The sequence below is a fragment of the Eschrichtius robustus genome, chromosome 7, assembly GCF_028021215.1.
Source record: "Eschrichtius robustus isolate mEscRob2 chromosome 7, mEscRob2.pri, whole genome shotgun sequence".
Lineage (NCBI taxonomy): Eukaryota > Metazoa > Chordata > Mammalia > Artiodactyla > Eschrichtiidae > Eschrichtius > Eschrichtius robustus.
The window spans coordinates 78,371,379-78,385,321 of NC_090830.1; the positions used below are offsets into that span (position 1 = coordinate 78,371,379).

Below are 13,943 nucleotides of genomic sequence, written 5' to 3' on the forward strand. Positions count from 1 at the left end.
TTATGTAAAAATTATCACACTGAATTTTACTTTTTAAAAAAAAAAAAAAATTCAGCATTCTTTTTGAGGTTACCCATATATTTCATCCTTTTCCCCTGCTGTATAGTATTATATCATGTTACTACATCACATCTATTTATCCATTTGTATAGTATTATATCATGTTACTATATCACATCTATTTATCCATTTCTTTATTGACAGATATTTTAACAGTCTCCGATTTTTTGCTATTGTAAAGAGGCTATGCCAACTTAAACTTCTACCAGTGCATGAATATAAATAAATTTCCCCATATCCTTGTCAGCAATTAATACAGTCAGACTGGTTAATTTTAGTCTTTCTAAATACATTTAGTTTTTCTGGGTCTTCTGTGAGTACTACTTGCAGCAAATACCTTCTTCTAGTCTTCTGGTATCTTTCAAGCGCAGCAGTTTTTAATTTTGGTGTAACTAAATGTATCTATCCTCTCCATCTTTACCTATATCTGAAACAATGTTGAATGTGATATCCAGAGAATGGAAACAAAGAGTGGAAACAAGTGGCACATGCTTTGAGGTGTCCTTCTCAAGCGGTATTGGACCCTCGGCACAGAGATTTTAGAATGTGCTCCTTGACATCACATGGCACAGATAAACACTAAACCACCCAGATAAACAACTCACCCAACAATGAGTTACATGTCAACATGCCAAAGAATGTCACTGGCTTGAAATTCTCATTAGTAATTTATTCATATAAAAAAATTCCAGGGTTACTTTCAGACTTACTAATGAGACCAGAAATGAGATCACTTTTATAAACCTACCTATGTGAGCTAAGAATAGGAGGTCTCACCAACCTAGAATGGCTAATTATTGGTCCTTATTTTACTTGACGTTTTACTTGCAGTAGCTCAGTCACTCATTCCCTTCAGATTTTTACCCAAATATTACCTTCTCAATATAGTATTTCTTGATCATGTTATTTAAAATTGCAAGCTCCACTCACTCTTTCTAAACCTCCCACCCTTACTTGTTTTATTTTTCCCTTTGGCACTTTTACCAGCAGTCATACCATGTATATTACTTATTTATTGTCTAACTGTACTCTCTAGAATATGAAGACAGAAATTTTTGCCCTTTAATTCCTTGCTACACTCCCAGCATCTATAATAGTAATGGCATGTAGGCCATCAACAACTAGTTTTGAATGAATGATTTTATATGGTTAGATCTTATTAAGGGAAAATATTAACTCCCTTCTCTTTTTTTTAAGCAGATAAAGAATCACCTAGAAAAGGTGAAAATTTTTCTTAAGGTAACACAACTGGTTCAAGCAAAAGGGGACTAAACCTTGTTCTGTTAATTTCAAGAGACTGCTGTTCTCTTACTAGCATCATTCCACCTCATACACACTGAACATCTATCCCTACAGCAACTTGAGAACAATTTACTGTGAACCCTGCTATTATTTCCCTACAAACAATTCCATATGATGTGGAGGAGGCAGCAACAGAAAAACATATTTAGTATTACTTAATAAGCATGGGGCTGGGGGGAAATCTATTATAATTACTTTATTTTGGAGTGACCTAGAAAGTTTTAACAAGTCTGTTATAAGATCAGGTAAAGACAGAGCAAGACCTTCCATAATTTGTTGCTGGAAGTGGAAGAATGTCTATCAGTGACTCCTTAAACTAGACCAAAAGTAAAGGTCTGGGTCCACAGTTAAACACTCCCAGAGGGCAACTGGATATCTGCCAAGTGACCAGTGGGATTTTGAAACTTGGGGAAATGTGAAGAAAAAAGGAAAAGGAAGGTAGGAAAAGAAGTAGTGGCTGCTTCTACATATGGTGATCTGAACACTTAATGATATGCTGAAGGGAAGTCACCTCAGCTTTGCAAAACTTGGTAACCACTATCATATCCCAACCTGCCACTCTTCTCAACTGTTAATGGTAAGACATTAATGCTGACAAAGGCTCTACCTCTAGAGCAAGGGATGGATGAGGTTTGGTCCTTTGTTCAGAGTCTAAAACCGGTTCCAATTCAAACCTATGGAAAATTAGTTTCAGGATAGTTCTGTACAAACACAACAAATGCAAACTGCAGCCCCTTTAGTCTCTCTCAACTGGGTTTCCTCAAGAATTAATACTCTAAAGCATCAACAGTTCCTAATGAATTAACTTCTCTCCTATGCAGAGTACTAGTTATGTTACCATCCTAGAGAGAATTAAGAAAATAGTCACTCAAAATACTTTCTGTGTTCTGTGGTTCAGATGACCCTGTTTGAGAAAGGACAGAGATCCACTGAGAGATGGCACAGAGTAATAGTTAAGAGTATGGACTCTGGAACCATAGTATTTGGGTTCAAAATCCCAGCCCTGTTACTTACCAGCTATATGACCTTGGACAAGTTACCTACTTCTCTACGCTTCAGTTTCCTCTACTAAAAGAGAATTATTAACAGTATTTACCTCCTAGGATTATTTAAGGATTAAATAAGTTATCTATCTTTCTACTTATATCTTAGACTAAAGTCTGACCGTATGAAAGTGCTATCTAAGTGTTAACTGTTATTATAATCATTCTATTTGGGATTCATTTTAGGTTACTGCCTGCCACTGACTTATGAAGAAGGGCCTTGAGAGTCAGAAAGGCTTCTACCTTGAGCTACCTCCCCAGTCTCTAAGGTCTAGGTACAAAGGAAGAAATTCTTCTCTATTCTGCTGCTTGTATTCAAGAGAGGCAGATTTCCCATGACCTAGATAACAAGGGTTTCAGCACAGAAAAAGAAAGACTTAAAGTCAGAGCTCTGACTGCGCCCATAGTGGATATGCAACAACAGATCTGGCTCTTGTGTTCAGTGGCATCATCTCCATGCTACTCTTTTTTTAACCTCTTAATTACAAACAGTTTTCTCCACACACACGGAGTATCTGAATGTATTCAGAATAGCCTCTGCCTGCATCTTCTTTATTTTCCTATTCAATATTTTAATTATTGTTACCGGTATTACTCTGCCATTGTTAGGAAGAAGCAAGTGTATCAGGGATGAAGCAGCCAGAGCCTGCCCAGCATGCATCTGTGAGCCGCAGCTCTGGAAGAAGCTGTAGCACAAAGCCCCTCTGTTAGGGCAGCACACTAACCCCTGTGTGTCCCTCTCACATGAGCACAAGGCAGGAATGGGCCTCCTCCTGTTCCCTTTTTCACCCTCCTCCCACCTTTCCCAGAGGGAGATCCTGTTCACACCAAAGAAAGCCAAGAACATTTAGTTCAGCAATAAGAACAGGTGGTAGCACCAATAAGGAACAAAAACTGGTATTCTTCCAATTGCTGAGTTCTATGGCAGAGAGGGAGAAAGGGCAGGAAGAACCAAAACCCAGGAATCATTTTCCCCCGTGGGGTCCCTGATGGTTTCATTTCAATAAATAAAAAACCCACCTTTGAGGTTTCTCTCTGCTGTTCTTCACAGAGTGAAACCAAAGAGGTCTTCCTTTTCACTCTCAGGAAAAGGCAAATTACTTTTTGTTTGTTAACTATTTTCTTGGATGCAGTGCAAAAGCAACAAGACTAATGACTAAAAGCAGGTGCTTCCCCATCCATCTCTCTTGGATCAAGTAGCCAACAATTCTACCCACAGGAGCATATAATTATTTGGATTAGTAAAAACCACGTAAATAAGATAAAAGTGCCATAAAGACAGAAAGTCTTTGTGCTTTGTCATCTACAAATGCAGCTGTTGCTTAAGTTTTTCCTTTTTTTCCCCCTAAAACACAGACTTTGTCTTTTTTTTTTTAATTATTTATTTTTTATTTTTGGCTGCGTTGGGTCTTTGCTGCTGCACGCAGGCTTTCTCTAGTTGCAGACAGCGGGGGCTACTCTTCGTTGCGGGTGCGGGCTTCTCATTGTGGTGGCTTCTCTTGTTGCGGAGCACAGGCTCTAGGCGTGCGGGCTTCAGTAGTTGCAGCACACGGGCTCAGTAGTGGTGGCTCACGGGCTCTAGAGTGCAGGCTCAGTAATTGTGGCACACAGGCTTAGTTGCTCCATGGCATGTGGGATCTTCCTGGACCAGGGCTCAAACCCGTGTCCCCTGCATTGGCAGGCAGATTCTTAACCACTGCGCCACCAGGGAAGCCCAAAACAGACTTTGTCTTTAAGCAGGGAACAGCTGTCTATTTCTCTCTCAGAATTTCCTAGCTTTGCATCAAAAAGAATTCATGAGTAGAGAAGATACGGGTCAAGAAAAAGGACTGCCACTAAATTTGATGCTTTATGGGCCCAAGGTCTTTGAAAAGTGCCCCAGTCAGTAGTTCAACTCATCCCAGAGAGGTGTCCAGCAACACCTTCTACAAAGGCGTGACGCATGTTATACACTACTACTAACTCAATTCTTAGAGTTTCTCTTCTCGATCTAAGCTTCCCAAATCTATCATTTTGGCTTTCATAACTATCCCTTTTTTTCCACACCTCCTGTAAATCATAGACCTAAATAAATCATAAACCTAGATGTGGCCAATCGAGCCTGTTTGTAAACACAACCCTTTGAAAGGAAAATAAAGGAGCTACTCCTTGAGAGTCACTGACTGCTGGAAAATAGAACTTTCACCCTAGATTTGTATGTTCAAAAGAATGTTGAACGTTTTCTTTCAAGAGGGGAAAGAATATTGAAATGTTTACCATTTTGGCATCCAAAACAGTACCACTGGATTTTTAACATTTTATTGCAAAAAAGTTCAAACATACAAGGGGAGACAAAATAGCACAATAAATTCCCATGTACCTATCATCCATCCTCAACCATTATTGACCTGTGGCCAATCTCATTTCATATATACCACCCACCCACTTACCCCTCCTCCCAGATCATTTTGAAACAAATGCTAGACATTGTTTATCTGTAAATATGTCAGGATATGCCTCTAAAAAATAAGAACCCTTTTTGTTTAAAACATAACCATATAACAAACCCTTTCTCTAGTGTTCAGTGATTTTTTTGTGATATAACAGAATCAGTGATTACATCTCCCCTGACAAGTGTGAGCTGCAACTCCCAAGGCTTGTAGTCTATGAGCTGACCAAATATGTGTTCTTCAAATTAAAGTTGTTAAATATAACAACTTTAGTGACAATTCAGTGACAGTTCTGAAGTGACATTTATGCAGTAAAAACAAAACAAAACGAAAGGTACCTATGTAAAGTGATGGCTATGTTAATTAGCTTGATTGTAGTGATCATTTCACAATACACGTATACATCAAAACATCAAGTTGTGTGCCTTAAATCCACACAATTTTTATTTGTGAATTATACCGCAATAAAACTGAAAAAAATCATTAAAAAAAAAAAAAAACTTAACCATAATACCATTACCACACTCAGAAAAAGGTATCCAGTCAGTTTAACAGAAAATCTTGCTCCAGGAAGAGAAGGCAGAGAAGAGCTGGCCAGTTTCTCTCTTGGGATTCTTTAACCTTATGTCTTAGAATAGCTACCTTCTGGACTTCCTAATTAGAAAATTACCCACATATCCTATATCAGTCCCTTTAAATTAAATTCAGTTACCAATACCATATCTCCCCATGAGTTTAGGGCTTTATTTGCATTCAATTTATAACCGAAAACCTTGGACTTACAGTGGTGAGGTAAAAGACCATCATAAACTCACCTCTCACACACATTCCTGCTACCTAGGCAAAAACGACACCCACATACACAAAGGCAGAGACACAGATAGAAACAAGACCTCAAGACACTGGACAGACAGACACAGAGACAGGCCAAATTCACCAGGGAACAGTATTGCTTTTAGTCGGAAATCATAAACTAATATTGAGATTTATAAAAATGTAACAGTCATTCTGGAATTTTTGCCAAGATCAAAAATGTAGGACCTTAAAGATTACCAACAGTATTCAAATCAAAGAATCAATTTTAAGAATCAATATCATAGCCACTTACCCCACAAGGGAAATAAAAAGGGGGACCCTTCTGGACATGCACAAAGATTTTGAGATTGTGTAAGTTTCAGGTTCTGCCATAAACTCTGGAAAGAATCATGATGATCTGCTATATTTTTCCTTGTAGTCATACCCCTCTATTTGAAATACCATGTAAAATTCTGAACTCCAGAATTTTAAAAAGGATAAGAGCCTGAGTTTTATACTATCCAAGTTATGTCAATGATTAAATTAGTCGAGAATATTTAGGTACAGGGCTTCCCTGGTGGCGCAGTGGTTAAGACTCTGCCTGCCAATGCAGGGGACAAGGGTTCAAGCCCTGGTCCAGGAAGATCCCACATGATGCAGAGCAACTAAGCCTGTGCGCCACAACTACTGAGCCTGCGCTCTAGAGCCCGCGAGCCATAACTACTGAAGCCTGCACGCCTAGAGCCCGTGCTCTGCAACAAAAGAAGCCACTGCAATGAGAAGCCCGCGCACCGCAACAAAGAGTAGCCCCCCCCCCCCGCTGCAACTAGAGAAAGCCCGCACACAGCAGCGAAGACTCATGGCAGCCAAAAATAAAATAATTTTAAATAAAGAAGAATATTTAGGTACAGCCTAATACAACTTTAAGAAAGGTTAACCAAAAGACCACACGAATATGTTCACATCACATAGATAAGCAGAACAAGGAAGTTCAATTCAAATGGATAGGTGCATTAGACATAAGGACATACCTTCCTTATGTGAGGGCTATTTATTACTAGCTAAAATTTCCAGGTAACATACTAGAAATCTAATTTCCTGGCTTAAATAAATAGCCAGTCTAGGATAATGGGTTTACTCCTCTCTGATAGTGGCCATGACTATAGGACAATGAAGAACCTTCCATTCCTACAGTCTACAAAAAAATGACCAGACTAATTCCTTATACCACTTTACTCGATATGTTTATGCTTCAGTCCCCAGTAGAGGAACAGCTACATGTTACACAATAAAAAAATATTGAGAGATTTGTTCCCTGAGCTCTCAAATTGCCCCCCAATTAACAAGTGAGCTATCAGCAGAACACAGACTTTCCTGCCCCTTCACAACAGTCTTACTGCTCTACAGGTACAGACTTACATTCCAGGACCCCTATATACAAAAAGCTATTTCCTCCCTACCTACCTCCATCACCACCACCATTCCCTGGCTTTTATTCCTTATACTAACATCCTTTAAAAAAAAAATCACTAATTGAGAAGGTTTGTTGGATTTAATCAATCAATGCAGCATTCTTCTTTGTCTATAACAAAAAACACTCTGTCCTACATCCTGGCACTGCAAAGCCTCTAGTACAATCCCTGGAAGGAGAACAAAATCTTTGTGGCATACTAAGTACAGAGGACGGATTTCCTCCTCTGGACAGAGATAAATAAATAAACCAATACCAAAGTCAAGTCATACCCTGGGGGCCAGGGTGTAAGAGCAGTCTCAATATGAATAATAAATCAGAGCTCTGGGCTATAGGCATGACAACAATTTAGGTCAGGAAAAATCTTACAGTAATACTAGATGGGAATAAATTTGGTATTTTAGAAGGGACAGGGTAATTAGCACACAAATCTCTTTTTTTTTTTATAAATTTATGTTTTCATTTATTTATTTTTGGCTGTGCTGGGTCTTCGCTGCTGCGCACGGGCTTCCTCTAGTTGCAGGGTGAGCGGGGGCCACTCTCCACTGCGGTGCACGGGCCTCTCACTGCAGTGGCCTCTCCTGCTGCAGAGCATGGGCTCTAGGCACGTGGGCTTCAGTAGTTGTGGTGCACGGGCCCAGATGCTCCACGGCATGTGGGATCCTCCCGGACCAGGGCCCGAACCAGTGTCCCCTGAATTGGCAGGCAGACTCTTAACCACTGCGCCACCAGGGAAGTCCCCCACAAATCTCTTCTATTTGCTAAGTCAGAGTTGAAAGGCATTGCGGTTCAAAGTAAGCAGAAAGACAAGCTAACACAAATTCTTCATTAATAATTTGCATGCAAGATTTTGAGGCTGTAATTACTTTAGGGACTTAGTGTCAAGTAACACAGAAAAAAAAAAACAGTATATTTTACAGGACCAAAAGAAATGGATTATCATAAATATTGTGTACAAACCACCAAAAAGTACTGGATGTAACATATACTATGGTACCAATGAAGATCACAAGGCACAGGACTATTGGCAGACGTTCATAGAGCAGAAGAAAAAAACAAAAATATTGGGACTTCCCTGGTGGCGCAGTGGTTAAGAATCCGCCTGCCGATGCAGGGCATGCGGGTTCAAGCCCTGGACCTGGAAGATCCCACATGCCACGGGGCAACTGGGCCCGTGCATCACAACTACTGAGCCCACGTGCCACACTGCTGAAGCCTGTGCACCTAGAGCCCACGCTCCACAACAAGAGAAGTCACCGCAATGAGAAGCCCGAGCACCGCAATGAAGAGTAGTCCCCACTTGCTGCAGCTAGAGAAAGCCTGCGTGCAGCTAGAGAAAGCCTGCATGCCGCAACGAAGACCCAACGCAGCATAAATAAATAAATAAATAAATAAATGAAGTTCAAAAGTCAATTAAAAAAAAAAACACAAAAATATTAAAGAAGACGTGATCCAAAAGGTATTCACATAAGGCCAGTAGTAAATGCATTTTAAGTAAACAACTGGAGAAAGAGCAGGGATACATATCTTTCAGCCAGACTTGGAAGGGCAAATCCTTCATCCAAACATCAGATTAAGGGAAAGTTGGCTAACTTCTGACTCATCGAGGAACATGTTTGTGTTTCTTTTTGTCCTTAATAGTAGGTTCTAGAGATAAGCAATTATGCTCTAACATAAAGAATTCTGACTTTATAAAGAACTGACAAGTTTTGCAGAGTACTTCAAATTCAGGAAGTTTGGAATCTCTTGTTTTTAAAAAAATCTAAGAAATAAGAATTTTACAAATCAAACAGCATTAAAGAATGCAAACAGGTCATGAAGTATCAGCAAAAAGGAATTCTTATTAGCCTCATCAAATATTCCTCTGATTTTTAAATAAGAGGCAGAGAAAAATATATATAATTACACCCATAGAGAAAAAAATATATAGAATTACACCCACACTGGGACACCACAAAGTTAACGTGTAACTTAACAGCAGGATACCAGATAACTGCTCTGTTGACAGAATCCCAGACTTTCACTTCTTCCCTCAGCAGATCTTTCCCACCATCAACTCCCCTTCCTGACTCCCTCCTCCCCTCCCCCACATCTCTCCCTTCCCTTACTAAATGAGTCACGAAGGCCTAGATTAGCAGACTTACTAAAAAAAAGTATGAGACCAAAAGTCACAATATGAAAATCTCTATTAAACAGGACAAGAGTGAGAGAGAATATAAAAGACAGAAAGAAAAAGAAAAGGAAAAGGCAATACCCTAAACTCCGTAACTAAAATATCAAGAAGTACTAAAAGACTATATGAACCCAGAAAAGTTGTGTTTATATTATGGTCCAGGCACTGTGAGGAACACCAAGAGAGAAGAAAAGCTGGGCCACCTTCCCAAAAACCCATTCAGCCATGCTAAACACTGTTAAAATCAATCATGGATGTAGATATAGTATTTTTAAAACTTCATGAAGAAGATAAATTTCTGAAAGAGTTCTGAAAGGCAGATGTAGTTTGGCTTAAAAGGGATGTGTTACTGTTCTGTTTATTGTTATTATTTTGGGTGCCAAGGGATGCAGGCGAAGTGAATGACATTTGCAATGCAATGTCTAAGAGGCAGGCATAGTAAGTGTACCATCTGCTATCATAGATGAAATGGAGTGCCTGCGGAAGGAGAGGAAGTGAAAAGGAAGTGTGAAATTAGTTTTTTAAATGTCCATAATCCTGCTTTTCTAAGTGATTTAAGAGACAACTGGGAGCCACTTCAAGATTATAAGAAGGTAGTAACTTCAAAATAGCACTCCAGGGTAGTCTTAGGTTAGAACAAATGAAATAGGAAGATACTAAAGATGGAAAGGCAATTAAGGGTCTGAAAAAAAGAAGTACTCTTTTTACTAAAACGGTGGGCAAAAAGACCTATTACTCGAAATGTCATAGACCAGACAGGAGGCATAAAGAGAAATGATAATTCCTGTGGTGGAATTCAGGCTATTTTCAGTTTTCCTCTTTACACTTTAGTATACTTTCCAGAATGATTGCAGTATTTTTCTATATTTATAATAAAAATCATCATTCAAATAAAGAACAAACATCATGTGTATACACAGCCAAAGAATAATAAATAAATGCCCATGTGCCTGCCACACAATTTAAGAATGGAAAAATTGAGTTTGAGTATCCACAAATGATTATATCCTACCCGTTCCACCTTCCAGAGGTAACCATTATCCTGAATTTTGCGAAAATCATTCCTTTTTTCTCTGCAGTTTTATCATACATATGTATCCCGGAACAATACGTTATTTATTCTGCCTGTTTTGGATTTGTATATAAATGGAATCATAGTTTAGCAGTCTTCTGTGACTTGCTTTTTTCATTCAATATACAAATCTTCCTTGATTTATGATGGGGTTACATCCCAATAAACCCATTGTAAGTTGACAACATGCCTAACTTATCTACTGAACATCATAGCCTAGCCTAGCCCACCTTAAACTTGCTCAGAACATTTACATTAGCCTACAGTTGGGCAAAATCATCTAATACAAAGCCTACTTCATTATAAAGTGTTGAATATCTGATCGAATTTATTGAATACTGTACAGAAACTGAAAAACAGAACGTTTGTATGGGTACAGAATGGTTACAAGTGTATCGGTTGTTTAACGTCGTGATTGTGTGGCTGACTGGGAGCTGAGGCGTGCTACAGCTGCCCAGCATCACAAGAAAGTATCATACCATATATATCACTAGCCCAAGAAAAGATCAAAATGCAAAGTAAGGTTTCTACTGAATGCGTATCGCTTTCACATCATCGTTAAGTCAGACCATCGTAAGTTGATGGCTGTCTGTAAGGCTTCTGTGATTAACTCAAAATGATACATGTAGCTGCAGGCTATTCATTTTCACAACTATATAGAAGTGAAATAAACTACTACTCTAGGAATAAACCATAATTTTTTAATCGATTATATTAAAGTTGGAATGGGTTGTTTCATTTTTCTGTAATCACACAAAAAAATACTACCTTAAACATCCCCAAACATATCTTCTGGTATGTATGTACAAGGAAGTTTCTTACAGCGAATATCCAGGAGTAGAATTACTGAGTAGTAGGGTACCTGCTACTTCAATTTTATTTGACAAATGTAATGACAAACTGGTTTCCTAAATAGTGGTATCAATTTATATTCCAACCAAAAATGTATGTAAATTCTCATTATTCTACCTTGTAGGTAACAATTTTATCTGACTTTTAAATTTCTACTAATCTGAAGGGTATGGTTTAATCTACATTTCTTAGATTACTAAAGAAAATAAGCTTATTTCATATGCTTAAATATCAATTGGGTTTCCCATTCCGAGAAATGCCTGTTTATGTGTTTTGTCCATTTTCCTGTTGACTCATTTTATTATTTACTTATTCTTCATGGGAGTTCTTCTCTGGAGTTCTATGTTGGATACCAGTCCTCTGTTGATTATATATATTGCAGATGCTTCCTCCCAATTTGTAGCCTTGTATATTTATTGTCTTTATGGAGTCTTCTGATGAACAGAAGTTCTTGAATTTTCTATAGTAAAACGTATCAAGCTTTTTAACTTTGTATTTTTCATGTCTTATTTATTAAATCCTCTCTATCTCTTAGGCCATGATATTCTCTCAAAGCTTCTTCTAAAACGAAGTATTTTGTCTTTCACATTTTACTCCTTAATTCATCTGAAATTCTTTTGGTATAATATGAAGTAGGGATCTAATTTCCTTTTCGTCTATACAAATAACGAGTTATCTAAGCACGTTTATTGGAAAGTCTAAGAGTATAATTTTCAAATTAAGTGCACAAAATAATTAAAAGAATGCAAACAATGCCATCTAAAACAAAGCATGTGCAAATTAGAGCCTAATTATTTAACATTTATTTAGCACTGAGAGATTGAAAAGCACTTTAGGGGAAAAAAAATCAAAATTTTAATCTTCCAATACAGCAAAAGAGGCAGTGAAGGAAAAGAAATCTAATGGATAGATCAGGCAATGATGTGATGAGGTAAGCATCAGAATTCCAACACATCCTCAGACTTATAAAAAGACCCAAAACACAGCCTTTGATCCACTAAGCCCATTTACCTATCTATCATAAGCAACTGCTTCTCTGAAAAACTCCCAAGATACAACCTCAGCCCCTTTAGCTTGAAAAACAACTTCCTTTCTGTAACTGGGTATCTCAGAAGGTGTCCCATAAGGTCTGGTGATTGGTTTCCTTTATCTTTCTGACTTATATAATTATATTGATTTATATTAAAGTAACAATTTGTCCCTGTGGAAAATGAAACATAGCAAGACTATGACAGCCAATTCTCCAGAGTCCCATCTGGGTCAGTGAAGAATATGGCACAGTCCTGACTAATCAAAGGCATGTCAGAAGGTCATGTAATTTCTGTCATCCCTTCTTGTTACAGATAGGAGTTTCCAGTTTCAGGAGATTGTTCTACCAGGGATTTCTCCAGGATTCAGATCTCTCTAGCAAGTACCTTGTTTTTTTGGTTTTAATGTCATGAACCAGACTTCCCTTGGACTTGCTGACCAAAGGACCACTATGTTTCTTGTTTATCTAAAATTAGATACTTAATGCTAATGTACCTTTCAGAAAAATCAAGCCAAATGCTCTTTTGGATGGACTTCTGTCTGAATGGGCATAATCAGAAATGTTACAACTTGTAAAAAATCTGGTTTTACTAAAATTTCATATTTAAATGCCCCAATTAACCAATAATTTTTTTAAACATCTTTATTGGAGTATAATTGCTTTACAATGTTGTGTTAGTTCCTGCTGTATAACACAGTGAATCAGCTATATATAGACATATATCCCCATATACCCTCCATCTTGCGTCTCCCTCCCACCCTCCCTATCCCACCCCTCTAGGTGGTCACAAAGCACCAAGCTGATCTCCCTGTGCTATGCAGCTGCTTCCCACTAGCTATCTACTAGCTATCTATTTTACATTTGGTAGTGTATACATGTCCATGCTACTCTCTCACTTCGTCCCAGTTTACCCTTCCCCCTCCCCATGTCCTCAAGTCCATTCTCTGCATCTGCATCTTTATTCCTGTCCTGCCCCTACGTTCTTCAGAACTTTTTTTTTTTAGATTCCATATATATATGGTAGCATACAGTATTTGTTTTTCTCTTTCTGACTTACTTCACTCTGTGTGACAGACTCTAGGTCCAACCACCTCACTACAAATAACTCAATTTCGTTTCTTTTTATGGCTGAGTAATATTCCATTGTATATATGTGCCACATCCTCTTTATCCATTCATCTGTTGATGGACACCTAGGTTGCTTCCATGTCCTGGCTACTGTAAATAGAGCTGCAATGAACATTGTGGTACATGACTCTTTTTGAATTATTAATCAATAATTTATATTCTATATTTTGTTAAAAGTTATAATGGTTCCAAACAAAGGGTAGAAAAAAAAAAGATATTTGTGACCCTAGTGGCAAAAAGTTCAGAAGACTCAGTTATCTCTTTCCAGAAATATCTGCCTACCATGGACTAAAACTTCAAATTGATGTTGGTCAAAAAACTGTTTTGAGTCAGTTGCTGCAAATTTAACTGCGAAATTCTCCTGGATTTTTTGGTCACAATTCCTGCTCTCAGTTGTAAAAGCAACTAAATTAATAATGATCACAACCAAGCATCCCTGTGACAAACCAAGAATCCAGACGTCATGAGACTGAAAAATGACTCTAGAAGCTTACTCAGAACTTAGGCATACTCATCCAACCATAAATAATCCATTGTATATCAGGACCAAAAAAACAGCAAGGATAAGTGTTGGAAAAGTAATAGAGA

At 38.1% G+C, this 13,943-nt stretch overlaps 1 protein-coding gene across 11 annotated transcripts in view; it reads right to left on the reverse strand.

Annotated features, from left to right (window-relative positions):
• Nucleotides 1-13,943, reverse strand: part of USP54 (ubiquitin specific peptidase 54) — a 147,015-nt gene that overhangs the window by 44,854 nt on the left and 88,218 nt on the right. The gene's annotated exons all lie outside the window — the stretch shown is intronic.